The sequence below is a fragment of the Notamacropus eugenii genome, chromosome 1 (genome assembly GCF_028372415.1).
Source record: "Notamacropus eugenii isolate mMacEug1 chromosome 1, mMacEug1.pri_v2, whole genome shotgun sequence".
Classification (NCBI taxonomy): domain Eukaryota; kingdom Metazoa; phylum Chordata; class Mammalia; order Diprotodontia; family Macropodidae; genus Notamacropus; species Notamacropus eugenii.
The window spans coordinates 56,710,338-56,736,445 of NC_092872.1; the positions used below are offsets into that span (position 1 = coordinate 56,710,338).

The 26,108-nt window shown below is 41.4% G+C and overlaps 1 protein-coding gene and 1 pseudogene across 6 annotated transcripts in view; one reads left to right on the top strand and one right to left on the bottom strand.

The window, feature by feature from the left end:
* The window catches only part of ZNF205 (zinc finger protein 205), a 65,194-nt gene that overhangs the window by 23,455 nt on the left and 15,631 nt on the right, over window positions 1–26,108 (top strand). For 2 of the 6 annotated variants that reach the window (XM_072634810.1, XM_072634828.1), the window contains exon 3: window positions 4,774–4,864. The gene's annotated coding sequence lies outside the window, so the exon portion shown is untranslated. Of the gene's footprint in view, window positions 1–4,773; window positions 4,865–16,906; window positions 23,116–26,108 lie in introns of those variants that run through there. The other 4 variants (XM_072634787.1, XM_072634794.1, XM_072634818.1 and 1 more) reach the window with 3 other exon arrangements.
* Window positions 6,234–13,226, bottom strand: LOC140520734 (uncharacterized; annotated as a pseudogene).

Here is a 26,108-nt window from a genome sequence, read left to right on the forward strand (position 1 = left end):
TTTCTCTGGACCAAGGGAGAGGCTCCCCTTGAATAAGGTGAAGCCAATGGAGATGGGTCTAAAAGACATGATAGAAAAAACAGCCCTAACCAGGGCTCCTGTAAACATTAATCAAACGATAAGATGGAATAATTCTCCACATAAGGAAAAAAGGCTTGGGGAAATGCCAGATGGGACTGTATAACTGTGCAAAAAACTTTAAAAAGAGTAAAAAAAATATTTTGCAACTATTTGAGAATCTACACAAGTGAGAAAGTTTATGTGAAGTATTTGGGATCAACAGAATCCATTCCTCATTATTCAAATGAAGCTACTGTCTCCAGTTACCAGTGATCTCTTAATTGCCAAATATAATGACCTTTTCTCAGTCCTAACCTTCTTGACCTCTCTGCAGCCTTTAGCACCATCAAAAACTTCTTGATATTCTCTTTGCTGGGTTTTTATGACCCTATTCTCTCCTTGTTCTCCTGTGTGACCACTCTTTAGTTGCTTTTGCTGGATGTATATAACTATGGATGTTCTCAAGGCTCTATCCTGGGTCCCTCTTCTCCAGTTATGCTATTTTGCTTGGTGATCAGGTCAGCTCCCATGGACTAGATTATACTTTTAATTCAGATGATCTTAAATGTATTTATCCTGCCTTAATATTTCTCCTGACCTCCATTCTCACATCTCTGATTGCCTAGTGAACTGAATGTCCATTTCACCTTGCATTTGCTGCCCTGGTTTCAACTCCACCAAATAAGGTGCCCCATCCCTCCCTCCACTTTCCTGCCTCCTTTTTTTTATTATGTTGTTTCCCCTTTTAGACTGTAAGCACAGTGAAGGCAGGGACTGACTTTTTATTATATTCCCAGCATTTAGCACAGTGCCTGACAGGTTGTAGGTGCTACAATCAGGCTACATCTAAGTTACATTGGAAATGCTTGGAGTCAGGAAGACACACCTTCCTGGTTCAAATTAGGCTTAAGACACTTAGCATCTGTGTGACCCTGAGTAAGTCATCCTGTTTGCCTCAGTGTTCTCATCTGTAAAATGGGCTGGAGAAGGAAATGGCAAGTCCAGTGTCTTTGTCAAGAAAACCCCATGAGGTTATGAAGTCTTGTGACTGAAGACTGAAAATGACTGAACAGCAACACCAGAGGGAAAGCACTGGCATTAAGAGGTATTAGGAAAGGTTTTTTTTGTAGAGTATGGGATTCCAACTGGCACCTGAAGGAAGGCAGGGAAGCCAGGAGGCAGAAATGAGGAGGGAGAACACCCCATTCAAAGAAGACAGACAGTAAAAATGCCCAGAGCTGAGAGATGGAGTGGTGAGTGTGAGAAGACTTGAAAGGTAGGGGAAGCAAGTTAGGAAAGGTTTTGATTGCTGGCAGATTTTATACTTGATCCTGGTGGTGATAGGGAGCCACTGGAATTTATTGAGTGTGGTAGTGACACAGGCACTTTGACAGCTGAGTGGAAGATGCAGTAGAGTGGAGAGACATTTGTAGCAGGCAGACCAACCAGCAGGCTATCGCAGTTGTCCAGGCATGAGGTGATGAGGGACTGAACTAGGGTGCTGGAACATATGGGAGAGATAATACAAAAATAAAATCAACTGACCTTGAGGACAGATGGCCTACGGTGGATGAGGGATTGCAACCCTGGGTGACTGGGAGGATGATGGTGCCCATGAGAGTAATAGGAAAGTTTGGAGAGGTAGAAGGTTGGGGGGAAAAGATAACAAATTAGGTCTAGACAAATTAGGTTTCCTTCTCACCTACAGACAACAACCTAGACGCAATCTGCTTACTCTCTCCATAGTCTTCTCTTGTTTGTGTTTTCAGAGATTTGCTGTCTCCTTTCAATAATGATAAATGGAATAAATAATCAGTTAGGGTCATCAATGAGATGTGGTATGGTTTGGTTGGCCCCATATGCTTTTCCCATTGTCTTATAGTTTATTTTCCATATTTTTTCTTTCTTGCTGCTTCTAATATTTGTTTACCACTTACCATGTACTAGGTGCTATCTCATTGTCTCCCTCTCCTCTTCAAGAATCCGTATCATACAGATTTAGGGTGTTTATGAAATGGGGGTTTGGGTCTGCCTCAAAAAATTGGCAACATTTGACTGATTATAGTGGTGTAGATTCTTTCCAAAAAAGATTTTTTATCACTTAGCATCATTAATATGGGTAAGCCACATCCTTTTTCTGGGCTTCAGTTTCCCTATCTGTAAAATGAGTGGGCTAGATTAATTCATAAGGTTCCTTCCAACTCTGTGGACTCTGTGATCCCGTTTAAATTGTACTTGTTTTAAGAATACACTATCAGCACCCTCATTAAATCCATGATATCAACGCCAAGATGTAGGTGTCCTCTTCAAAAATTTGAATATCCTGAATACTAGGATGTGACAGAAAGACTTAGATTACTCTAATGCTGGGAAGACTTAGGGACAGTGTCTCCCCAAATACATCATGGAATTAGCCTGGCCACTCTGTCATAAACTGGTAGGGGGTGAAGAATGTAATGTTGGATTACATCATTAAGGTGTTTTTTTCAGGGGAACAGAGCTGAGCCTTAGGACCAGGGTGTTAAAGGGCTTAAGGGAAGGTGTGGGACCTGCTGGAAGATGGACAGGAACTGAATTCAGTATTATTGCATGACCTTCTGAACTTAGAGTGGTTTTTTTCTAATTTGCATATTATCTAAATATTAGGAGGTAGCTAAAGAAGAAATCTAACTTTTTATTTATCTGAAAAACGTTGACGTGTTTCTATGTGACATTTGATATAGGCACTTTTTTTTTGAGAAGTGGTGTGGGTGTGGGTTCAAGTGGATGAAAATCTTTGAAGGTTCTTCTGTCTCTTCAGATTCTACCAGTTTGACACTTCACTGTCATCTTTATTGTTCTCATCTCTTCTTTCCTGCCCACCCTTTTTATAAAATTTCTCTTACTTGCCTAGGCATAAGTGTAATTACCACTTGAGCACTGGTAGAACAGGGAGCTGCTACACATTATGTAGTCACCTGTACACATTTTTGTTTTCTCCTTGGTTTAACTTCTATGATCTGCACATCCACAGGAAGATCATAAAAGTGAAAAGGTTTGTGTGCCCTGACTGTGGTGACAGTGTCGCCGTTATCCACTGGGATGTCGCTTCCATCTGCCCTCTCCTTATTTAGCCTTCCCACTGACCTGAAGTATTGTAATTGCCACCTACAGTGTCCTCCCTCTCCCACACACATGCTCCAAATCTTCAGTGCCTGCCCAGTGCATAATGAAAAAGACCAAACACGGCATTCATCCGTACTTCCCTCTGACTCTCCAGTCATCTCATGTCATTCCTCATCACACTGTGCGCTCCACCCAAAGCCGAGCACTTGTTTTTCCCTGACTTCCTCTCTTGAAGCCTTTTCTTTCTTCACATAGTACTTTATACCTGGAACGCTCTTCCCCCCCGTCTGTCTGTTAACTTCTGACCCATTCTTCAAGGCCAGATCCTCCATAAAGCCTCACCTGATCTCTCCCAGCTAGAACGGATTTGTTCTCTCCTCTGGTTTCAGAGTACTTTTTACTCTAATGCATTGTGTTCCTATGTATGTATGTCTAAGTGTATGCATATACATATATATACATACATACATATGTCAAATCTACTCTCCTATATTATAAAGTACTAGTTGAAAAAAGTACTTGGTATACTTAATCCCATGTATCTTCCTCAATACACTGCACATTTTAAGCACTTCATAGACTTTTAAACAAAAGGGGACTTTTTTCCCTTGGATCCATTATAACATTTAAAGTTATGCTACAGATATGAGGAAAGGTGATGCAAAAATCTAAGATAATTCAGGATGATCTCTGCTTAAGTTCTGAATTAAGCCCAGAGCCTTAAGCTTCTGGTCTGTTTTCCTGCTGGCTACCTCGTGGTTAGTTGAGTTGTCTAGGAAACAGCAAGACAGCTCTGTGGTGGGATCAGGATAGAGATGCATTTGAGGAGCAGCAGCTCACAGTTATCTCACAGAAGCACAATCTACAATCTAGTTTTCAAAACTGTAAGTTCCCTGAGAAGTGAGGGATTGCACCTTCCCCTTTCCTCAGTGTTATGCACATAGTAGGCACTTAACATTTGATAAATTGCATAAAGCTTCCAGTTTTATATCCCAAAGTTCATGTTCTAATGGGAATGTAAGTAGTTTTAGTCCCAAGAGCCAGTAATGTAAGAAAAGGACTGTCTTAAAATATCCCCAGTTAGCTACCACCAGCTACAAGTTTATAGGCTGGTTCATTTAAGTCTCATTCCTTACCTGTTCCAGTGGCTATAAAGTATGTGGAGAATTATACTACTTGTCCTATTAACTGGAACCAATAGCCCAATCTACTTTATAGGAATTGTACTTATTCAGAAAGGATAATGCTTTAGTGAGTCTCTGGATCACTTCTGGGCCCAGCTTAGAGGTTCTGAATGATTTTAAGGAAACCAACATCCCAAGACCTATTCTGGAGCTGAGTTGTATTTTTAGGGTGGTTGATCTTAGAACAATCGTAGTCTCCTGAGAGAAATAAGTGAGACCAGACCTCTTAAGACCCTTCCAACTTGGTAGAAGGAAAAAGGCACTTTCTATGCCATTATATAATGTATGCTTGAGAGCATTTTTGGCAGGGTCAGAAGCTAGAGTACCCATGTGTGGTTCTGCTTCCATACCTGAGTACAACATACTGTGATTTCTAATCTAGGTCAGTAAATCATTTTTTAAAAAAATCTGTTTTTTCCCACAGAGCATTGTCCCTTGGGGCTAGGCAAGCCTAGAACTTGGTCTGATCCAGGAAGATGGAGCAGTCTGGAAACAGACAGGATCAGGCCTTCCTGGTGGGTATTTTGGTCCTCTCCTTGCCAAACCTAGCATCCCATTTTGGGCCTTTAACAACAGTCCCTGTTCTCCCTCTCTGTTGTGGAAGCCAACTTTTCATTGCTCTGTAATTCTAGTTTTGACATGTTGAAGAGCTTTCACTTTTCGTAATCTGAAGGATTGGTTTTTGGTCTCTCTGCCTGATCCTATCTCTTGACTCCATCTCCTCCTCCTTCCAGCCCATTTCCACTTGGATAGTTCCCTAAACATCCACCCAGAAATGGTGACCACTATCCCCTCATATCTTGTAATCATTGGATTTTTTTCTTTTTTTGGAGGAGTGGGGAGGTAAGGCAATCAGGGGTAAGTGACTTGCCCAAGGTCATACAGCTAGTAAGTGTCAAGTGTCTGAGGCTGGATTTGAACTCAGATCCTCCTGACTCCAGGACTGGTGCTGTATTCACTGTGCCACTTAGCTGCCCCATTTTTTGTAAGCATTTTGGAAGAGTAGGAGGGAAGAGGTGAGGAGTGGGAGGGGACTAAATGGAAGACCTAAAGAAAAGAGGAGAGAAGGCACTGGAGGGAAACTGTGGCAGCAGGGTGGATAAAACATATCTAACTATCTTTGCACAGAGCTGGCTACAGAGCCTGCTTCCTGACTCCTTTACTAGTCTGTTCCTGAAGCCCCACAATATCTCTTCCTGTCTGACTCCACCACATTTAATAGTTTGTTCAGATATTTGTTATTTTCTTTTCTTTTCCTGATCTTTTAGCACTAAACTGCTATTACAATACTCTGACATTTTTGGATTTTGATACTAGGTCATCAGGAAAGATTTTGCTTTTTTAGAGAAGGCCGTACAAGAAGTAGGGCCTACTAGAGCCTGGAGTTAGAATCAGACTGGTTGTCTCAGGTGCAGGGTAAATGCCCTAAGAACAGGTGGGAGTTCTTGAGTTCAGTTCACACCTTAGCTCGCTGGTAAGGACTGGGTGATGCTTTCCTCTGTAGGAAGATTGAGAATAGCCATTTTGCCTCTTTTCAGAAGCAGCTTCCCCCAGGTCAAACTGTGGTCAGTTCATAAAGCTACCTCTTTTGGAAGTTAAAGGGTCTATACTGCCATCCCCCATCTCAAGCTCATGATGTATCAGATAACTAGGCTGTAATCCAGCCTCCTTGAGCAAGGCTTTTTGTTCTTAAGGAAGCAGTTCCATAGCCACCCAGTCCCTACGGCTCCCTACAGTACTCTATGCCTCCCATCCTCCTTCTGCTCATACAGGCAAAGTGGCAGCACTACTGTTTGTCCTCTAATTTCATTTTCACACAAAGGAAACTGTCGAATAAGGTCTTCTAGATAAGAGAATGGAAATAAAATAGAGGAGAGAAAAGAATATGGAAATAGGGTATCATTTTATACCTTTTGCCCAAAACTTCTTAAAGTTCCTGTAAGCTAATGATTTGGGTTCTCCCAAGATCTCAGGGCCATCTTCCTTCCTTCAGCAATGGTTCTCCCACTTTCATTGCTGGTTCATTTAAACACAATATAGATTTTTCTTTGGCAGCTCAAACATTTCACTCAACCCTCCCCTCCCTGTTCCCTTCTGCTGCCCATTTCTTCCTAGGTCTTTTTAAGATTTTCCTCCCTTGTGGGTTTCATGATGCTGAATCAAGTTGGAACCAGATCAAAGCCTTTCCCACACTGTAGGCATTTATATGATTTCTCCCCCGTGTGGGTGCCCTGATGGATGATGAGATTGGAGCTTCAGCTAAAGGCTTTCTCACAGTATGGGCATTTATAGGGTCTGTCTGGACTGTGGGTCTGTTGGTGCTGGAGGTTAGAAGCCCAGTTGAAACTCCTTCTGGACATTTGTATGATTTCTGTAATGTATGACTCCTTTGATGGGTCAGGAGGTTGGAACTCTGACTGAAACTGTCCCCACATTCAGGACATCTATGTGGTTTTTCCCTAGTATGAGTTTTCCGGTGGTGACTCAGGCTGGTGCTGTGCTGGAAGCTCTTTCCACATTCTAAACAACAGAAAACCCGCTCAAAAGCATGGGTGTACTGGTGATGGACCAGATTAGAGGGCCTAGCAAAGTTCTGACCACAGTTCCCACAGGTGTAAGGCTTCCCACCAGGCTTCTTTCTGAGCTCTGCTGGAACCCTTTGCCACCCTCAGGACATTTATTAGGTTTTTCACCAGTGTGGGTTCTCTGGTGCCGGATCAGACCAGAGCTCTGGCTAAAGCTTTTCCCACACACAGGGCACTGGTAGGGCTTCTCCCCTGTATGAACCCTAAGGTGAGTGTTGAGATTGGTGGCATCACTGAAGCATTCTCCACACTCTGGGCAGGTGTGGGACCTTTCTCCACTGTGATCTTTCTGATGGGTAGAGAGACAGGTATAGTGCCCAAAGCTGTCCCCACACTGAGGACACTGATATAGTCTCTTTCCAGTGTGGGTTTGTTGGTGGGTCAGAAGATTGGACTTCAGACAAAAACTTTTGCCGCAGTCAGCACAGTGATAGGAAGTTCCTTGAGGAATGAATGCTTGTGGAAAGGGGCTGAGGAAGAAACGTTTCAACTGTTTTTCCCAAGAAGTAGTTGGTTCCATCTCTTCTCCAAAATAACTCCATCAGTCTGATCTAAGGGAACCCCTGGAGGTTCCTCAGCCTCAGGACTTTGGGAGCAGACTTTGGCCAACCCAGCTGAAGGCAACATGTAAGAATTCTTGTTCCCAGGGTGGGCTCTATAGAATATCCGGTCAGATCCCTTTTCTGGAAGTCCTTCTCCCATTGGAATTTCCTCTTCTTTCTTGTCTTTAGCTCCTGGAGAAAGAGACAAAACAATCTGGACCTATTCCTTCCTTGGGCCCATTGGGAAGTAAACAGAACTACACACACATATACACACAATACACATATACACACATACATACATATACATGTATATACACATATTTATATGTACATATAGTATGTAATGAGATTATATTTGAAAAGTGCTAAGCAGAGTGTCTGGCACATAGTAGGTACTTAATCCTTGTTCTCTTCTCCCTCCCCCTATGTATGAAAAATAACTAGTTCTTCATAATCCAGTCAGCTTTCTTCCACGATTGCCTAATATTAATCCTCTGCTTCAGACAGTGGTCTGTGCACTAACTTGGAATACACCCAGCTTGTTCCTTCTTCTGTCTTCAAAAGAGGTTTAAGTTAGAGACAGGAAACTGGAATTCTGTCCTGACTTTGCTACTTGCTAGACATGTTGCTTTATCTAGACCTGTATTTCCTTCCCAGTAAAATGAGATGGTTGGACTAGATTGCTAAGGTTCTTTAAAGTGCTAATATTCCACAATACACTTTGCTAATTGTTCTTTCTGTTCAGAATTCTCTCCTCTCTTCACCCTATTCATCTTTCTAGGCCCAACTCATGACTTTAACTAGACTTCAGAGGTCATCTAGTCCAATTCCCTCCTGTTATAGGTGAGGAATAGGAAGAAGAGAAGGGTTAACTGATTCACCCATCATGACACTAGTAGTAAACAGGAAAGGTCAGACTCAAACTGAGTTTCTCTGACTCATCATCCAGGGTTCTTTTCATCGTAACCCATTGACTGTTAAGTTTCAGTTCTTCCACAAAGGCCTTCCCACTCTGGCTGAAGTGAACTCTCCTTCCTCTGCAGCACAGTATTTATTGCCCAAATTTCTTTTTAAGGATTTAATATTTTACTGTTTTGTTAATCTCCTTCATGGCAGTGATTTTGGGTGACATCGTTGCTAGAATGTTGTATTTGGAGTTTAGTAAGACCAGGGTTCAAGTTCTATTCCTGACACTTAGCTGTGTGACCCTGGACAAGTTACTTAAGTGTTTTCAGTCTCAGTTACCTCGTATGTAAAATGGGAATAATAAAACCTACCTCAGATTATGTGAGGCTCAAATGAGATTATATCTATAATTAACCCATTAATTAATTTGATATATTTTACTATATGCTTACAACAGGATCTAACAAAGTATTCATTCAATCATTATTTGCTGAAGGAATAAAAGGCAGACATATTGAGCTTCAGTTATCTGGCTGTAGCAAATGAAGACTCGTTGTAGGTGAGATGTGAAGTTAAAGGTCACCAGAGCTGAGGAATCTCTAAGGAGGCAGAGTATGTGGCACAGGATGAGGGGTAGGAATACCCAAAGGGAACATGATGCAGACTCTCAGAGCATCAACTGAATGGAAACTCCTGTGCAAATCCCTCTTTTCAGGATTCCATGGCTTTGTTCCCTGTTCTATTTAGAAAATCAGATCCAGTCCAGTCATTGGAAACCTGTGGGAAGAAAATAGGTAACTTCTGGAGTCCAAATCTCTTAGCAGGGGTTCTCCTTGCCCGGTCCCTTTTCTCTGTGTTTCTCTGATTGCCACCTCTGTCAGCCTAGCGCAGTTACTTTTTTGTACATTTGCATACTTAAATTTCTAGACCTTTCTTCTTGTTACTGTTCATAGTAAAAGTAGAAACAAGCTTGGGGAAGGGGAAGGCAAAAAAGAAAGTGGGAAGGTCAGAGTACTTTGTATTCTTTCAGCACTCCCATATTGATCTGAAGGCCAGGGACAAAGGACTAGGAACCAGACTGCCTTGGACTGCTTTTGGTAGGGAGGGGCTGGGGCGTCTTTAAATAATTAAAGATTAAGTAGTCATAGAACATGTCCCTATGTAGGCTGAAGGCCTATTGCTAGCGCCCTTTTTCTTTCATCTATCAAAATGACACCAGCAGAAAACAAAACAAAGACGTCACCCTCAGGGAGAGCCAAGTCCACCCCTCCACTTCTAGGCTCACCGTCCCTAGGGAGACTACTCAGTTTACATGTGGACATAGAATACGGAGAAATTCTCTTCTGGGCATAAACTCACCTGGGGTAATTCTTGGTTGGACAGATCGTAAAGTTCCTTAATAAAGAGTCAACTTGTGCACTCTATCTTGGTGTTGTGGGCTGCTCGGCACTTGCAGGTTAGGCCAACCAGTGGCATCCTGTCTCTTCTCTACCTGGATGTATGACTGACGGGTTTGTTTTTGTTTGAGGAGGGTGAGGGTGGTGGCGGTGCCGGTGACGGTGATGGCGAGTGAGTCGGGGAACGACCGAGCACAGAGACACTCCCCCGTTGTTAACAAGGGCAATACTGACAGCTCATGCCTCCCGACCGCCCTGTGAGGTGGGCAGTTCCGGTCTTCCTAGTGAGTACCACACGCTGAGGTCGGGCTCTGCGGTTAGAAAGGGCCTTAATACAGCTCTGTTTGATCCTCGCCGGAGGCGGGTGACGTAATTATCCGAGGGCGTGGGGCGGGGCACTCCTCGGTACACACAGGTAGGAGAAGGTGAGCGTGGAAGGCAAGGTCCCAAGCCCGGGCCTCCGCCCACCTCACTGCCGCGAGAAAGCTTCACCCCCGGATCGGCCTGCAGGGCCTCAGTTTCCCCAAAAGTTAAATAGGGAGAAGGGCTGGAGACTGATCTCGGGAACATGAACTCTCAGCCACGAGTATACAAAGGTGCTCGGCATCACCCACGGGGCAGGAGTGAAGACTTAGCGGCCCGCTTCGGGCTCAGCCCATTCTGCCGAGCCTTTTCCCAGCGGAGCATGCGCAGGGGCGCCCAGGCAGCGCACTGACACAGACTACCGCCGGGCAACCAGACCCCCTCGGGCCTCCCAGCGCCGCGTTCCTAGCCAGGCACCGTAATTAGCGGGGGAAGTTTGGTGAGGGGGTGTTCCCTCCAGAATCCCCAACCTCAGCTCCACCATCTACAGACTTCCCCTCCTCCTCCCCTCTTCCGGTAGATTTCATCGCCGAGGCCCGGGGCGAGCTGTCCGGAAAGATCCGAGCGAGTAACCGGAAGCCCCTGCGTGAGCGTTCCCCCGTGTAGGAGCACTTCCGGCCGCTCTAGGGTGACGGAGGGAGCCTTCCCTCTATGGTATCCTGATTTTTTCTACCTTTTTAGCCAAGCTGCAGAAATGGATGGTTGTGCGCTATTTCCGAAAGATCTTGATGGGAGGAGATTCTGGAGCTGGTCGAAAGAAGAGGAATTCATATAAAAGCACTTAACATTTCTTTCTGGTGGGGAGAGAGATTGGATCTACTTATGTCACCCACACTGGAAGTGCAGGGACCACTCAGGCTCAGAAGCTTTGCCCCTCCATGGCCAGCCTGGGGCCAGCCCCATTCCCAGGGGCTCGTTGAGAACTCCCAAGCTCAAGCAAGCCAAGAGCCTCAGCCCAGTAATGGCAGGCTTGCATCACCCTTCCTCCCTCCCTACCTTCCTTCCTCCGCACCCTCCCTCCTTCCTCCCTTCCTTCCTTCCTTCCTTCTCCCTTTAATTTAAATTCAAAATATAATGCAGCAGTCACTTGGGGCTATATGGTACTGGCAAGGGGAAGTAGTTCAAGCATTTTCAAACAGTGCCCTCTGATGGAAAATGGAAATAATTCTGCTTTTTGGGGGCCACCACCATACATACATATTCCATATTACATAAATCCTCCAAAATCAGTCACATTTCTATATAATAAGAACAGAACAAAGGAAATAGCATCTCTACCAGCCTTTTGTGTACTTTGGGGGTTAGTCCCCATTTATTTTATGCCTTTTGTAATTATTTAGAATGGGATTTCCCTTCTAGCTAGTCGCTAAAGGAGAGTGCCACTTGGTGGATAGCTGCGATGTTACACTTCTTTGCTGGGTAATTAATGCTGCACAATGCTTTTTCTCTAAGTTTAAGAATGGCCAACCGTTTTGGGCTGTTGCTATTATGCAGTTTCTCACAAATTGGCACACATACTGCATAAATGTTGCAGGAAACAGCAGTATGTGTGTGTGTGTATATACACATATGCACATATATGTACATGTACATACCCATACATATACACACACATATTAAGTGTCTTATAATTGCGTTTGGGATTTGAAGGTGAATCTGATTATTAATTTTCATGTCAGAAATCTCTCAAATGGCTCAGAGATTGTATCAATCAAGATATTCCAACCATGCAGATAGTCGCTAATATATGACTGACTCTTGTTCATGTCCTCCCATAAATTCAGCACAGGAAAGAATTCTCTGCAACGTGCTAGAGGCCTTCCTTAATGTCTCCTGACATCAAGAGGATGCCAATGGAGAACTCATATTATATACCTTACTTCCCTTGCTATTGCCATGTGACCTTTCCATCTTCTTTAAGTAGCTAGGTATCATAGTGGATAGAGTGCAGAGTCAGACAGGCCTAAGTTTAAATCCTCCTCCGAATACTTAGGAGTTGTATAGCCCAGGGAGAATCATTTAACCTCTCTCAGCCTCAGTTTCCTTATCAGTAAAATGGGAATAATAATAACATCTACTTTACAGAGTTGTTATGAGGATCAAATTGTATATCTATCTACACACACATATATGTACATATCTACATATAGAATGTATTATGTAAAGCATTATATATCATGTATGCATACACGTAAAGCACTTCACAAATCTTATAGTACTTTATAAATATTGTTTTCTTTCTATTAACTTTCTTCATAACGTCTTTTTACTTCTCTTCTATAAAGTTTCACACTGGTTAAATGCTATTTCACATCTACCATCTATATCTCCATTGCGTTGTTTTTAAAAATAAGCTTTTATTAATATTTTCTATTTCTTATGCCACTAGTATCCTGTTTATCCCTTCCCTTCCCCTGAGAGCCATCCCATATGATAGGTTTTTTAAGAGAAGAAAAAAAGTAAGTGTAACTGATTGATACATTAAAATGTATCAATGTTGTAGTTACTATGTATACATATGGCTGCGCTTACTTCACTCTTCATCAATTCATATAGAACTTTCCATGCTTCTCTGTATTCATTAAACACGATTTCTTACAGCAGAGGAGTATTCCATTATATTTATATACCACAATTATTTTAGCCAATCCCTAAATGGTGGGCATCTACTTTGTTTCTGATTCTTAACTATCACAAAAAGTCCTGCTATACATAATTGGGAGCAGAGAGGATCTTTTTCTTATTGTGGTTTCCATGGGGTATATCTCTGGTTCAAAGGGTATGGACATTTTAGTCACTTTTTTTTTTTACATAATTCCAAAATGGTTGTAACACTTCACAGCTCCACCAACACTGTATTAGTATGCCTGTCTTTCTACAACCCTTCCAACATTGATTATTGCTCTTTTCTGTTATTTTTGCCAGTTTGCAGGGTGTGAGGTGAAACCTCAGGGTTTTGATTTGTGTTTCTCTTATTATTAGTGATTTGGAGCATTTTTTCATGTGGTTGTGAATACTTTTGAGAACTGGGCTTTTTTTCCATATCCTTTGACTATCTACTAGAGAACAGCTATTAGGGTGTGTGCGTGTGAGTGTGTGTGTGTGTGTGTGTGTGTGTGTGTGTGTGTATGTATCTTGCATACCAAACTCCCTTTATTAGAGAAATTTGATACAAAGATTTTTTCCCCATTCAACCACTTTCTTCTTACCCTAGATGAACTAATGTTGTCTATGCAGAAGATTTTCACTTTGAAGTAAAGAAAATTGTCCATTTTGTCTTTTGCGATTGTCTTTGGCTCTTGTTTGGTTAAGAATGCATTTCTTAACAGTAGCTTAGAAAAGTATGTGATCTGTTTCTGTTCCAATTTTTTAACAGTATGATCTTTAATATTAAGACCATCTGTCCATTTAGAATATATTTTGGTGTGTAGTGTACTTGGTCGAAGTCTAATTTCTGCCAGACTGGTTTCCAGTTTTCCCAGCAGTTTTTTTTTTAACTAAATAAGGAGTTTAGGTAACTAATGTTTTCTACTTTATCAAAAAACTGGGATATTGAATTCTGTTGTTTCTGAATCTTCCTTGTCTAGCCTGTTCCATTGATCTATCTCGCTATTCTTTAGCTTATACCAGATGGTTTTGATGACTGTTGTGCTATAATATAATCTGAAGTCTGGAAGTACTCTTCCTTCTTTGTCCTTATTTCCTTTCATTATTTCCCTGAATATTCTAGATGTTTTGTTTTTCCAAATGAATTTTGTTATTTTATCAAACTCTATTAAATATCATTTTGGTAAGTTGATTGGTATTGTATTAAAAGTGTAAATTAATTTTTTTAGTATTGTTATTTTTATTACATTGACACAACCTAGCCACGAGCATTGAATATTCCTCCAAATATTTAGGTTGGTCTTTATTTCTTTAAGGAATGCTTTGTAATTGAATCCATACAAGTCTTTTGTATACTTTGGGAAGTTAGTCCCCAGATTTTTTTTTTTGCATTTTGTAATTCCTTAGAATGGGCTTTCCCTTTCAATTTTTGCTTCTTGTGTTTTGTTCTTATTATGTAGAAATGTTACTGATTTGTGAGAATTTATTTTGTCACTTGCAGCTTTGCTCTCAATTGTCTCAATTAGTATCTTTGCTGATTCCCTTAGTTTCTATGGCTTACTTCAAGACTCAGCTCAAATCCTACCTTTTCTGGCTTGTGTAGAAAAGGCTTGCACATTTGGGTAGCATCATCCCTGGCAGAGGACCTGGAAGAGCTATCGGTTGTGATTATTTTTTAAATCCATGTTAGAATATATCTAGCCCATGCAAATTATTCTTTACTTAGATCAAGAGGTTTGCTCTTTAGTGTTTTTGTTTTATTTTTAATAAAACCCTCCTCCTTTTTAGAGGCTTTTGTTCACCCTTTCAATTGCTAATGTCTTCTCCTCTGAGATTGCCTTCTATCTTCTCTGTGTTTATCTTGTATGTATCTAATGATTTCCATGTGGCCTCTCCCATGTGAACTTGAGGGCAGGTTTTTGTATCCCCAATGCTTAACACAGTGCCTGGCATTTAGTAAGTACTTATTAAATGCTGTTGAAAGACTGATTGCATAACTGGATCCATCTGAGATCTTGAGCCTCAGGTTAACAAAAACACCAAAGAATTTGAGTTTCTGTAGACTGGGAATTGTAAGCTAAGTGGTTGGTCCACTAGCAAGGTGTTTAATGGATGTGCCTCAACCCTTGCCAGGTTGGGATGTGTCAGCTGATGATGAAATTGAGCTCAGTTCAGTCCCCCAGTGACGTTCTCATGATAGTAGTAATATGATGGCACTGGTATCTCAGAATCGTAAGAGATCTTAAGCAGAGGCAGTGGAGAGCCTGCCTTTTATACCCATGAAAGATTCCAAGTAGATCCATCAAAGACCCCTCAGGATGTCGAAGGTACTAGAAATTTGGAGTTTTTAGGGAATCAAAGATCAGTTGCCTTCTTTTCTTAGTGTCTTATATTTCCCCTAAAGAGCTTGCAAACATGTTCATGAATCACAGCTCTTGGATGGCCTCCAGTTTGTTAATACTGTGTAAGAGTCCAGACCTCCCATAGTGGAGTGAGCCTGGAGGTAATAACATATTTGTATCAACACATAATTGTATAAAGATCCTTTAGTCTCATGCTTGTTTTGGTGCTTGCAAGGGTCTATCCCAAATCCAGGAAACAAAAAGGAAAAAGAAAAAAAAGGGAGAAGAGAAAACTTTCTCCCCAAAAAGAAAGAACTAAAAGTTATTAGGCAGTTAATCAACCCCTTTCCTATGGACCTGCAATCTGTAGGTATCCTGGAAGAGCTCCCAAGATGTAGCCATCATCATCACCATCATCATCATCATCACTAACATTTATATAGCATGTACTATGTTTCAGGCCCTGTGCCATGTACTTTACAGATATCTCATTTGATCCTCACAACAATCCTGGGAGGTAGGTGCCATGTTACAGATAAGGAAACTGAGAGGAATGGAAGTTAAGTGACTTGCCCAAGGTCATATAGATAGTGAGTGTCTGAGGCCAAATTTGAACTTGGATCTTCCTGATTCCAGGACCTATACTCTCTCCATTGAGCCATCTAGCAGTCTCCTAGCTTACCTCTGTTTAAGTGCAGAGCTTGGGGTAATGGAACAGAGGGATACATTGATTTACTTGGGTTGTTGTGGATCAACTGGGGATGAATCTATTGGCTCAGTTCTTTGTAGGTCAGATCCACCCTTCTGTGCTGGGACTATGAAAAAAGAGGTGGAGGGTCTTCTTGATTTCAGGTCCAGTCCTCTATGCACAGCTGCTTCTTTCTTAAGCAGCTACGTGTAATGACACTTTAATACATATATATTAAGCTAATAAGCAATTGCTACGTAAAGAAATACATAATCGTTGCTTAATAACTGTTTGTTAAACTGAAAAAAAAGGATAAAATAAGGCATAGGTGCAGAATTCTCTTTTTGTGGAGGTCCTGAGAGAGCTGAGTACAAACTGACTCCAGTAGTGCTGAATGGATCTTTGTCCTGAAGGATTTGGGAGAGGAAGATTGTCCAGCAATGCAGTTTCCACCATGGGGAACCTTTAACAGCAGTTTTGGAACAGAGACAGAATGTGGTTGCATTCCCTCACTCACAAGGCACAGAGGGTCAGGAGTAGCTATATAGAGACAGTTGTAGAATGTCTTAAAGCCAGAGAGATCAGGCATGGAGAGGGGGATCCATGTGCCCAAGCTGTGGGAACTCCTGTATCCCACTGTGAAGAGGAATTAAAATTTTGGACTTAAGATTTTCACAAGGCCCTGACTTTGGAATATCAGCAAGGGAATAAGCCATGAATTGAAGCAAAACACTTAGACTTTGTCCTTCACTACTACTGTGAGTTATTTGGTTGTAGATCAAATGGAAAAGGGGGATTCTACTTTAACAACCCCAAGTTTATTCCATTCTGGGGAGCCAGAAGGAAGTTTAGGAAGAAAACTTGGGAACTGTTTAGTGCAAGCCCCTGATAAGTGTTAATAGATGAGATGTAGATCCTTGATACCTACAGCAGTTTGAAGGTGAAGCTTTCATATTTCTATATATATAAGAAGGAATGTTACTGCCTCACATGGTCATTGAAATGCCCATTAATTTTTCCTCAACTATGAGTTCATGGGGTCAAAGATCAAACTTATCAGTCCTTGGGCTTGGATGTGTAAAAGGATGTTCCTCTTTACCTGTGTTCATGATAGGAAGGGAGAGACCTTCCTGTCTACTCATGTTCAGCATGAGAGAGGGGAACTTAATTTTTTAAAATAATATTTTTATTATTTTCCCCAATTACATGTTTTTTTCCGATTTATTTATTTTTACTTTTCAACATTCCACAAGTTTTAAATTTCCTCTCCCTCTCACCCCCATCCCTCCCCAAGATGGCATGCAATCTGATATGGGCTCTACACATCCATTCCTATTAAACACATTTTCACAGTAGTCATATTGCATAGAAGAATTATATCACATGGAAGAAACCATGAGAAAGAAAAAAGTAAAACAAAAAAGAAAATAGTCTGGTTCGATCTGCATTTTGACTCCATAGTTCTTTCTCTGGATGTGGATGGCATTTTCCATCATGAGTCCTTTGGAATTGTTTTAGGTCCTTGCATTGCTGAGAAGGGATAAGTCTATCAAAATCAGTCATCAAACACTGTGGCTGTTTCTGTGAACAATGTTCTCCTGGCTCCGCTCTCTTCACTCAGCATCAGTTCATCTAAGTCTTTCCAGGATTTTCTGAAGTCTGCCTGTTCATCATTTCTTATGACACAATTGTATTCCATTACATTAACATACCACAATTTGTTCAGCCATTCTCCAGTTGATGGTCATCCCCTCAATTTCCAGTTCTTGGCCACCACAAAAAGAGCTGCTATAAATATTTTTGTACATGTGGGTGCTTTTCCCATTTTTATGATCTCTTTGGGATACATCCCTAGAAGCAGTATTGCTGATCAAAGGGTATACACATTTTTATAGCCCTTTGGGCATAGTCCCAAATTGCTGTCCAGAATGGTGTGATGGCAAGCAATGTAGGATCTTATGTTGGTTTTGTTTTATTATAATCAAGTGCCTCTGATTGAATCTTGACTTTATCAATCAAGAGTCTTTACTAGGAGTAGAGAAACAAGAGTTTCTTTAACTGGAAATAGTGTGTGTGTGTCTATATATCTATATCTATATCTACATGTAGATATAGATATAGATATCTGTATTGTTAATTATTTTAATGTGATTAAAGATTTTCCCCACCCATTAATGGGCCTGCCCATCAAGGGGAGTTTTATTAGGGAAGATTTGTAGGAAGGCCCACACCTTTGTTACATTTCTAATGAGGCACTGATTTTCAAGGGTTTTGATGCCCTCTGGTTCTAAAAAATGCAGAAATACTCTGAGGGTGAGGTTTTACTTTGGGGCTTACTGATTGGAAGTGTTTGTTTGGCCAGAGAAGACTCTGGACAGCTGCTACCTTTGCCCCCTTGCCCCACTTTGAAAACCCAGATGTTGGTGCTTCCAACTATGTACGTATGTAATGGTCACACAGTTCGTTGATCTATGTTGTATGCATTGCTTATGTCAGACAGTTGGAAGTGTATCTGTTGGTTTTTTACTTTTCTGTATTTTCTCTGAAGTTCCTGGTGCTGATTTTTTTCCCCTGAACTAAGTCAATGATACACGTACTTGGTTGACCCCTCAAAAGTTGCTTTTCCTTTTAGAAAAGCAGATCAAAGAATCTGTGATAGCAGGCCCCCCTGTGTATGTTGGGGTGCTTACTGTTACAAATGGTTAGATCAGCTCACAGCTTTACCAACAATGAATTAGTGTTCCAGCTTTCTCCCATCTTCATTTCTCCCATCATTTTCCTAGTCATGTTAGTCAGTCTGATAGGTGTGATATCCAAGGACATATTAAAACAGTTTTTAACATTTGGGGGTTTTTTTTGAGTTTTGAGTTCCCAGTTCTATTCCTTTTCTCCCTTCCCTCTCTCCTCCCTGAGGCAGTAAGCAATCTGATTTAGGTTATACATGTGCAATCATATAAAACATTTCCATATTAGTCATTTTGTACAAGAAGACTTGAAAAAAAGGTAGAAAGAAAGTGAAAAATAATATGCTTCAGTCTGTATTCAGACAATATCAGTTCTTTCTCTGGAGGCAGATAGCATGTTTCATCATGAGTCCTTTGGGATTATCTTGGATCGTTGTATTGCTGAGAACAACTAAGTCATTCACTGTTCTTCATTGTACAGTGTTGCTGTTACTGTGCACTGCTGGTTAAGCTCACTTCATTATGCATCAGTTCCTGTAAGTTTTTCCAGGGTTTTCTGAAGTCATCCTGCTCATCATTTCTTAGAGAATAATAATATTCTATCACAATCATATGCCACTACTTAGTCATTCCCCAGTTGATGGGCATCTCCTCAATTTCCAGTTCTTAGCCACCACAAGAAGAGCTTCTATAAATATTTTTATATAAGTAGGTCTCTTTCCTTTTTTATTTATGAGAAGAGAACTTTAAATAGGTATTTAGTTTATGACTTTTACTAAACAAACGAGGTATTCAGGGGTCTGATCAATCTTAGGAATTCAAAGGCAATGATTAATTGACCAAAGAGCCACTGGGGTATAGGAAAAAACAAGAATATCAAGGTAGATATCCCTCATTCATGAGGAGCTCTCAAGCTAATGGGGGAGAGGACATGAAAACAAGGAAAGGCTGAATAATTATTTTGAGGGCATGTTGCTGGGATAGGGGATTATTGTTCACATATATATTGTGCTAGATAGTCTCTTAGGTACTTTCTAACTCTGAGATTCTGTAGTAACCTCCACACCATGAGGAGGCATCAAAGGAGAACATTAACAAACAGGACAGGAAATTTTAAAGGGTGTGTAAGAGAAATGAGTATACTATCAAGAAATCCAAACTGGGAAAATGGAGATAGAGGCTGGTGGGACAGTCTCTCTGAGAAAGGGTCAGTTAACCTTTGTCCACCCAGAGTGTGGGGAGGAAGGTGGCCCCTGAAGAGGCATAGTGATAGGAAGTTGGAAGTGTGTGTGTGTGTGTGTGTGTGTGTGTGTGTGTGTACGTACATGTGTGTGAGTGAGTGTGTGTGACCCATGGGACAGTGATTGTGCCCTGTGGCAGCTTGTTCTAAAATTCTAAGAGGTAATGTTTGGTGACAACTCCTCCTAGAGAGGAAGTGTGCCATCCTCATATTGGCATCCTAGGGCAAAGCCTTACTAGTTGCTTTTGCAAAAGTCACCAGAGGAAACACACTTTAGTCTAATAGAGGGGCTTTGCTCAGGGACCATTATGTACAGATTAATTTACTTAATCTATTCCTGGGGTTCTGCTGGTGGGAGAAATAATTCCTTTTTTTGTTTTATGTACTCTTACCTGTATATCCCTGTGGTTTTTCTTAGTCACAGGAAAGCTGCCCAGGTCCTATATCTCATACAGTGAATCTCTAGTTCCAGGATTATTGGTTGAAATTATGAAGTCAATAAAACAGTTCAGGTTAGAGGTAGACAAGGACCAGAACTAGGAGAATGGTAATGGAATTAAAAGAGGAAGTCTTGGGAGGTGGCATCTGGGAAAATTGTACTCCAACTTGAATAAGTTGTTTCTGTCTTTGTGGGGTAGGAACTGAGATGTGAATAGAATGTTTCACTCTGATACACTTATCTATTGCTTTGACTTTTTACTGTACTTTCTTTTTTTAATAGTATTTTTCCCCAATTACTTATAATGATAGTTTTCAATGTTTACTTTTATAACATTTTGAGTTCTAAATTTTTTTCTTCCTCTCTCCCCTCCCCCCTTCCCCAAGGCAGCATGCAATCTGATATAAGCTATACAAGTACACTCATATTAAACATTGTTGACCTGGAAGTTTGGTTAAAGGAGGCAAACAGTCTTGATGATATGTAAATTCATATTGTTTATTCCCATGAAGCTAGCAGATACATGATTGTGGAGCCAGAAGGAAACTTCTGACTGCCTGACACAAAAATGATCAGGCTTAAATCTGTTTTAGGAAAATTCCAGGATGTCTGTATCCCTCAGATTTATGGTCTCTATATGTGTTTAACTATACCATGAGAAAGAAAGTTTCTTAGTTGAATAAGTTGTAAATGCAATAAGATAAGAGAGTTGACAAAGTGTCAATTGAAATTACGACCCAGGATATCTGCGTTTTCTTTACCATTAACAGGCCATAACATAGTAAATGTCCACAAAATATTAAGATATGGAAAAAGTCCCATTATTACAGGTAGTATTTCAGGTTAAGGGTCTCATAAAGAATGCTAAGTCAGTTCCATTTGACTTTGATGACATAGGAAGAAGTATTCTCTGAGTTCAAACTGTTAGGTCCAGTTCCTTCTTCTGGTTGATAAATTCAGGCTCTGGCCCTTATTCAAGTCCAAAAATGATATTAAATGATTATCAGCATATTTCCACATTAGTCATGTTGTGAAAGATGAATCAGAACAAAACAGAAAAACCAGGAGAAAGGAAGAAAAAGAAAGAGCAAATAGTATGCTTCGATCTGCATTCAGATTTCATAGTTCTTTCTCTGGACGTGGATAGCATGAGTCTTTTGGAATTGTCTTCGATCATTATATTGCTTAGACAAGCTAAGTCTATCAGAGTTGGTCATTACACAGTGTTGCTGTTACTGTGTACAATGTTCTCCTAGTTTTGCTCACTTCACTCAGCATCAGTTCATTTAAGTCTCTCCAGATTTTTCTGAAATCCACCTGCTCATCATTTCTTATAAGCACAATAGCACTACACTTTCACGTAATCCAATTAAATTGATCAACTATGAAAAAAAAGTTACAGTTGGCCTCTGCTTAGACAGATGCAACGTCACCTAGAACAATGCAAGGTTCACTGCTTCTAAGTATTTAGAAACTAATAATAATAAACCCTAATAAATGAATATTCCTCTTGGGCCAATGATATTTCCACATTTGGAGGTAGACACTCTATGAGAAAGCCTAGCACTCTCCCTGGTAGGGATTCTGTGAAGGAGTGTGGAAAGTTTGGAATAACTGAGCTCAATGAAGAAGCCCCAGAGGTCTAGTGTAAAGAATTACCAAGACCAGGAAGGAAGGAAGGATGAGTGGAAAGAAAGAAAGTAGGAAGGAAGAAAGAAAGGAAGGGAGGGTGGAGCAAAGGAGGAAAAGGAAGAAAGCAGACAAATTTTAGTTAGAAGCCTCCTAACATGTTCAACCCTGGAAGGGTTAAAAGGGGGGCAGAGGTCCTTATGGGAGGAATTCATATTTATTGCTCCTTATCCGTTCAAATGTAGAGTCCAGACACCTTTGTGGACTATGGTTGCTGTTGCACCCTTCCTCTCCCACCTCCAGTTTTGGTTGGAAAGAATTACAAAAAGAATGAAGAGTTTTCCTTTCACTGGAATTGATTATTATCTCTCAGAGACTGTGTCAGTGTCAGATCAGGGAGCTGGTGTCTCATGCCAGAAATCATTGAGAGGTTACTATAGTACCATAAGACAACCATCAACTTGGTAACACAATATTCTTTTCACTTGAGAGAGTAATAGGGACTGGCAAATGTATCTGAAGGTTTAGGGCTAGGAAAATGTGTTTGTCCTAAATCCTGTACAGGAAAAGTCCCAAAGAAGGTGCTCATGGGTATTTTGGGCTATGTTTCCCTCCAACAATGTGTAGAACTCAGAGACTCTCAGCCAGAAGGGGTGTGTGTGTGTGTGTGTGTGTGTGTGTGTGTGTGTGTGTGTGTGTGTGTGTGTGTGTGTGTGTGTGTGTGTGTCTGTGTGTGTGTGTGTGTGTGTGTCTGTGTGTGTGTGTGTGTGTGTCTGTGTCTGTGTCTGTGTGTGTGGAGGGGAAAAGCTACCTAACGCTCCACATCCTGAAACACAGGCTCTCCTCTAACTCCGGGGTCAGGTCAAAGGACTGGGGGTAGGGAGACCTACCTCAGCTGTGCTTCTCACAAATCTCTGAACCCTCTAATCCCTGGAAACCTCCAAGGCTGCTGCTGCTGCTGCGCAGGGGCACAGGATCTGGGAGGCAACTTCCTGTTGTGTCCATGATCCCAGCCCCCATCGCTGGCTCCCAGCAACCAGTGCAAGCTGCAGAACCTGCCAGCTTTCTCTAGGGCAAGAGGGAATCACTCTCCCTCCTCCATCCCTGTCTTCCTGCAGGCATCCCCTCCCCTACTGCCCTCATATAGGTGAGTCCTAGGGGACTGGTAGGGGAAGGTCGCCTGGGATCTGGGACAGGTAAGGGCTGGGCTAGACAGGATACCAGATTGTTCCAACACCTGGGTTTGGAAGAGGAGGCACTGGAGGAGAGAAAGGTTGAACAGGATGCCTCAGCCTTGGGAAGCTCTAGAGTGAAGCAGGCACTATACCAGAGTTCTTGGAGGTGGGTAGTCACAGAATGTTAGGGCTGGAAAGGGGCCCTGCAAGATATCTAGTCCAAATGATGTGGATACAAAGGTGCCCTAAGGGTTAATATTAAGGGTTCTTTTTTTCAGCACTTCGTGAGACCCCTCCTGAGCTTGAGGGCAGCCTAAAGTCTCTCTCCCCCCACCCCCTTATCTTGGAATACCATAAAATTTCCCCCTTATCCTGGACCACAGAATTCCCTGTTTCCCTCATTCTGGGTCATAGATTTTCCCGTCTCCATTATCCTGTTCTTATAAAAACAAGCCCCTGTCCCTGTGTAAATTGCTAGTCCTTCTTCCAGGGCTCACCTGCTGCTTTTGGGTCAGTAAAGCTCCCCTTGGTTAGGAGAAAATCGTCCAAGTGAATTTTTTCACACTCGAACCAGCTCTAACAATTCTAAACCTTGTCAGTTTTGCTGCTGAAACCCTCTGGTCCAAATATTAATTGGACTTCAATGATCTTCTCCTAGCCACTGGGATAACAGGTAAGCGCCCTTTTCTTTGTTGGCTTCCCTAGACCTTTCTGCTCCCACTGTCTCCCTAGCAGTGAGACCCCTGGAGTGCCCAGACACTGCCCGCAGCATCTGTAGCTCCACTGACTTCTGGGCAGTCAGTCAGACTGTGGACCCTCGTATAAGGGGATGCCCTTGCTCTGGGTCTCTCTCTGTCCCGGGACACTAGCACAAGTGGCAAGAGGCTGCTAGGAAGGAAATTGGGGGAGGAGATCTTAACGAAAGTTGGTGTTCCATTGTAACACAACCTGACCTCAATATAATCCAGAAAAGTAATTTGTGAAGGGGATTTCTAAACAAAACAAGCTTAGTAAGAAATTTGGTCTCCAAAACTTAAAGAAAAGGCACCTTGCTCTGTTTAGGTGGCCTTTTTAACCTGTGTAGTTCCCCCTGCACTCTGGTTTACCCTGTGTTGTCCCTTCCTGTCTCCTGTGGGGTATTGGGGGAGGTGGACAGGTGGGTATCTGGGCCTGGTTTTCTTTGGAGGTCTCTGTGCCCTGTGGGCCTCTGGGTCTGGTTTTCTTTGGAGGTCTCTGTGCCTCATTTCAAGGTCTCTGTGCCCTGTGGGCCTCTGGGTCTGGGTTTCTTTGGAGGTCCCTGCACCCCAATTTCAGGGTCTCTGCAACCTATGTTGTTTCCCTTCTCTTTGGGGTGTTGAGGGAGGTGGGTCATTGGGCCTCTGGGCCTGGAAAAACTGCCTAGATGTAAACCTCTCTATCCTTTTCTTCCCCAGCCCTGAGGGATATGCATTTTCTAGTATGTGAGGCCCAAAATTTCTGGGAGGATGGGAATGGAGAGCTGAATGCTCTTTATTTGATAAGTAAAGGGATAGGGAACTCCAGCCTAAGGAAGTAAAAGGCTATTTGGAACAACAAATTGTCACCACATGTCTTTCATAAAAATGTGAATTTATGCATAATAATCTTTTCTTTTAAAATGCTTAAGGGTATTATAGATATTACAACATTACCACTAGTGATTATGAATCCAGATGTGATTTGCTCATCCAACTAAGTTACAATCACCTGATTGGTAATTAAATGGTTCTGTTTCAGATTTTAAATATATGATAATTGCTTGTGGCATGGTTATATTTCTAAATTTTCTTATATTGTACAATATGGTTAATGATTGTATTACCTATATTGTTATAAAAGTAATTTCTCTTATAATCTAGCTATTGTTAGATTAAGAATTGTACTATTGGGTTATGAGGTTGTTAAGTAAAACAAGAATTTTTGGAACCACATGGTCATAAATTCTTATCAAACCTGTGTAAAGTCTTCTGTATAATGAAATTCCTACTGAGTAAATTTTAAAATCCTGGTAAACTTTGTTATTGTGATAAGGCTAGTTTAATTGGATATATTCTTGGCTTAGGGAAAAAAAACAAACTTCCTCCTCAAGGTAAATACCTTTTGGTGCTTAGGAATTTGTGATTATTGAGAATTTTGGTTTTATGGCACTTTGGGGATTTGTGATACTTAAAAGACATTTTACACCAACTTGGGATGTTTTGCAAAAACTTTTTGTGTGATTTTAAAGGCCTACTGAATTCCCATTTGCAAGCTAATTTGTTGCAATAATTTGATACTGATAACAATTATATCCAAACCTGTGAATTTTCTAAGTGTCTTTCCTAGGCTTATTGTGCCTTTGGATGGCCTTAAATAGATGCTTTCAGAGAAAAAGAGTCGTTGGTTCATGCTTCAGGTGTCCTGAGAAAGGGTACTAATCTCGTAAATGTTGGTCTGAAAAGTTCAGTGCCCCACTCTAAACTTTTAAGGGGTGGACATAGAAGTAGAAAGTTAGAACAGCTAAAAAACATCTTAGCAGATTCTAGAAGTTCTGTGACTGATCATTAAGGAGTTTTGAAACACCTCCTTACAATCTTGGTCACTCCCCTCCCTTGAGTCAAGAGGGTATCTCATTAGGATTGCAAACAGCTCTGGAGTTTTTTTTTTTTATTTAACTCTTCTCATCCCAGATCAAATTAGGAAAAAAGAGTTTCACCCTTTTCACCCACCTGCAAATTCACCTTCCCCCAACCTGGAAAAAGGAAGGAGGGGAAAGGGCAGCAGCTCCAGCCTGAAAGTATCCAGGTTAAGCACACAGCCACAGCCCTGGGGAGAGGGGGAAGGGGGATGGGGCAAGATTATGAAAGCAGCCCGTCATCTGCACTTGGTAATTTCTGTGATAACTGAAGTAAAAGTCAGTCTCTTATAAGTAACTATTGAACTCAAGGGTAGAAAACTTCTACCTGCAAATTGTTGTTACTCTATTTACATGTATTGGATCCTCAATAGCATCTTATCATCCTAGAGGAATTGGAATCAGAGTGGAAACTTTTAAGAAAATAACAAGATCAGAAAATCCTCTGTGTCAAAAGTAAATAATAATATCATGGGGCTCTTGGTTTCTTTTTTTGTTTTTCCTCTTTTTTGACATCACTTTTAATG